The 3,875-nt window shown below is 40.7% G+C and overlaps 1 protein-coding gene across 1 annotated transcript in view; it reads left to right on the top strand.

The window, feature by feature from the left end:
• Sdk2 (sidekick cell adhesion molecule 2) overlaps positions 1-3,875 on the top strand; it is a 251,233-nt gene that overhangs the window by 195,013 nt on the left and 52,345 nt on the right. The gene's annotated exons all lie outside the window — the stretch shown is intronic.

Genomic DNA, 3,875 nt, shown 5'->3' with positions numbered 1-3,875 from the left:
TTTCTATACATGAGATCTAATTAAATAAAGGACAGCCTTGAGAAGGAAGTCAAAGGAGGGTGACATCTGCTGCTGAGGGAAGGAGAGCTATGAAGAGGAGAGAAAGACCTGGGCTCAGTGTGGTGGGGGTAGAGGATAGGGTTGCTCATGGAGATGTCAGCTCTTCACTTTCTTTCTTTGTCTCTGTCTCTGTCTGTCTCTCTCTCTCTCTCTCTCTCTCTCTGCCTCTCCCCTGGAAGGTTTGGAGAAAATCCGAGGCAGTATATCATGTCATCCTTAAATGCTTCTGTAGAGAAAGATTACAGATAAAGTCTATTTAAAACAAAACCACAATAACCACATTATCATTAGCGTGCCTAAAAATATCAACAGTCAGTCCCTTTAATGCCATTAGACAGCCAGCCAGCCTTCACATGTCCTTACCACGTTATTTCTGCAGCTGGTTTGTTTATTTGTTCTGAGATCTAAATGAAATCCACATGATTGCAGTTGTTTTTTTTTTTAAGGCCTCAGTTAATCTATAGATTCTCTCCCTCTCCCTCTCTCTCTCTCTCTCTGTCTCTCTCATCCCTTTTTCTCCCCCTTTTTCTTGTAATTTATTTAATGAAGAAACTTAGTCATTTGCCCCGTAGAATTTCCCACAGCCTAGATTTTGCTGATTGTGTCCCTGCGGGGGGGTCACACATTCCCCTGAATGCAGTATTTACAGTAAATTGGAATGTAGAGCAGGAGGCGGAGCAGATTAAAAGTTTGAGGATTTTTTTTTTTAAATGTTACTTCCTAGATTGTGGTTTGTATTTCCACGAGAAGGCACAGAGTCTGGTTCTCTCTTATTGTGGTGTCGTGACACTGGTGGCCCTTAGCAGTTCTTGTGTTATCTGTTATTTCAGTAGTGGCTGCAAAATGGAGACTGGCAAATATGACTTCTTCATTAGCTGAAATGCTTTTTTTTTTACATTTTTGTGGTACTGGGGATTGAAGCCAGAATCTGCACACTGAGCTACATCCCCAGCTCCCCTTCCCGCTTTTGGAGACAGGGTCCTGTTACATTGCTAAATTAGCCTGTGATTATAGGCTCAAAGTTGCAATCCTCCTGCCTCCGCCTCTGAGATTGCTGGGATTACAGGTGTGCACCACCACACCCAGTTTGAAATGCCTCTTTGGGGGAAAAAAAAAAAGAATTATTCCCTTTATCAACTTTTTGGCTACCTGAACATTGGGTTCATTGAGGAAAACCATGATAAATGCTCCATTCTTTTCCACTATTTACCAATTTTTTAATATGATGAATTGGTTTCTTGGTACATATCTTCTTCGGTGACAGGTGAATTTGGAGGGAGGTGTCTTTCGGTTTTGTTTGCTTTTGCTAGTATTATGAGGTACGTAAGAATTTTTTTAACCCATCTGATAGAGCAGTTTCAGTTCATTGCCATTGTTTTTCTTAGTGATGTCAAATCAGCCCATCATTGGCCCTCTTCCACTAGGCTCATAAGTCCTTTCCAGCAGGGCCCTGAGAGCCTTGAAGAACTTTCTTGCTTCCTGATATGACAAGGTGTTCTGAGCTGTGTACATTCCCTTCGTGGCCCGGGATCAGCCAGCTCTTCGAGGAGCTCTGGTTTCTTTTGGAAGGAAATGATAGTTAAGCTTGCTGTAACCCCAGCACTCTGGGAAGCTGAGGCAGAAAGACTGCAAGCTTGACGTGAGCCTAGGTGATTTAGCAAGACCCTGCCTCAAATTTGAGTTTGGTATGAAGACCCTGGGTTCAATTTCCAGTACTGCAAGAGAGAGAGAAAAAGACAAGAGAGAGGAAAGCGAAAGGAAGGAGAGGAAAACAAGGAAGAAGAGAAGAAACGGGAGTGCTTGGCATACACTTGGAGCGCTCCTGGCTCCAGGAATCGTTCCTGTTTCGAGACCCTGATAATGGGCGTTTAGGAAAAAATACTTTTTTTTTTTTTTAAAGATAAAACACATTGAAACTTCCCACGCCTTCTCAGGACTACAAGCTTTTGAATAATCTCATTGGGTTTGTCTCTATTCCTTTCTCCATCCTGAAAATCCAGTTCCTACACCAGCAATATAATTACCCACCTACTTCATCCCACAAACACACACCACAGTTTCAGAATAGGAATATGAACATGATAATTACTGAAAATAGTCTCCGATTATCTGCAGTCCTTTCCGTTCTCAGGATCTATCCCAGGAGGGATATACTTCACAGGGCTGTGCTACAGCGTCTTTTGAAATAGCTTCTCTCCGTGTAATTTTGCTACAGCTCGATACCCTGTTAGGTTCATTTGCTTCATTTTGTTTTCAATTTTGTGGGATTGATTTTTTTTAATTTAATTTTGTTTTATAATTATGTAGAATATTTACATGGATCCAAAATCAAGTCCACAAAGCAAATTCCAGATCTTCATGCTCCCCTAGAGGTTGAACTGCTTTTTGATGATTTGGCTTGGCTTTTTCTTTCCATTTCTTTAATATAAGCAGGTATGTGCATATATTTGTATCATCTCCTCCTTAGGTAAATGACAGTGTACATTCCATACTTTCTCCGTCTTGCTCTGTATTATTACTATCATCTGTCATACGGCCTGAAAGTCACTCCACAGTACACTGTATGAAGAGCTCCCTTAGACTTTTCTGTATCCGTATTTACTCCATCATGTGAATGCCAAGAGATAGAGGAGGAAAGAGATACATTTCTCCCTACTCTCGTTTCTTAAGTAGCTAGAAGCCTTGTACGCCATCAACTCCTGGACCCAGCAAGATGGCCAGTATTCTTCCCTTTACTCTCCTGGAGCTCGGAGAAGACAAATGACTTTTCCAGAGTCACACAGTGAGGGACAGGGCTGTGCTCAGGTTCAAGTGCTCTAATGCAGGAAAGTCTTCCTCTCCACACTGACTGTACATTCTGTGTTCTACCTATATGTGCCCCACCAGCAACACTGCTCTCAGTTATAAGGTTCCCTCCCAAGCCTTCAGTCTCTGAGGGGAGCTACCTGACTATGGGACGTGGAGAACCTTATTTCTTAGGTTCCACTTTGTTACCCCAGAGTCAGTATCCTTAAGCTGCCCAGGAGGCTACAGCCCCCCTGCCCCCTTAAGCATCAGGTGTGTAACAGTAGCACCATTGAGTCAATACTGCTGGTCCTCAAAACTACATTTCCATTTTCCTCTGTGTTTCCCATGGGTCATTTTTGTGGACAGGCCCTGAATACAGTTTGAAGGAACCAGTAATGACATTTTTCTTCCTTTATTTTTTAAAATGATAGAAATTGTATTTGTTGTAAGCCCAATAAAATAATATTTACCCAAATTTTACACTTGCTGCGGAACACACCATACAATTAATTCCAACAGCATAATTAATTCAAATTTACATTAATTAAATTAAATTGAAACATTAAGCTTGTTTCTTCATTTACTCCAAAGAAGTTCAGTAACTTAATTGCTATAAAACAAGATAACTGAAATAAAGAGGATATTTAACATACTTATTAAATGCCACTTAGTATTTCTGATTAGTATTTTTAGGGTCTAATTAGTGTCTAATTAACTTGCTATAGGCTATCTTTTCACAATACCAATTAAATTTCAAAACACCCTTTATAAACACACGGCCCTGAAAAGAAGATTAAGCATTGTTACAGGCATGAGTTAATCGGGAGACATTGGTGTGGTATTGTTTTATATCTATAAATACTCATGCTTATTAAAGCCCATCAAGCGTAGCTTTTCACCATTAATTGCTATTTAATCAACTTCAAATAAATGAGGAAATCTCTGAAACCAGCTGGCATCATTGGAGATAGAAGAAGGGCCTTGAAAACAAGAGCAGGAAGTGAGAGGGCAGGAGGAGGAGGAGCAGG

This window comes from Fukomys damarensis, unplaced genomic scaffold, assembly GCF_012274545.1.
Source record: "Fukomys damarensis isolate Sample0158 unplaced genomic scaffold, DMR_v1.0_HiC HiC_scaffold_23, whole genome shotgun sequence".
NCBI lineage: Eukaryota > Metazoa > Chordata > Mammalia > Rodentia > Bathyergidae > Fukomys > Fukomys damarensis.
Note: the sequence above shows the minus strand (reverse complement) of the source record. Positions and strands in the feature narration are given on the sequence as shown.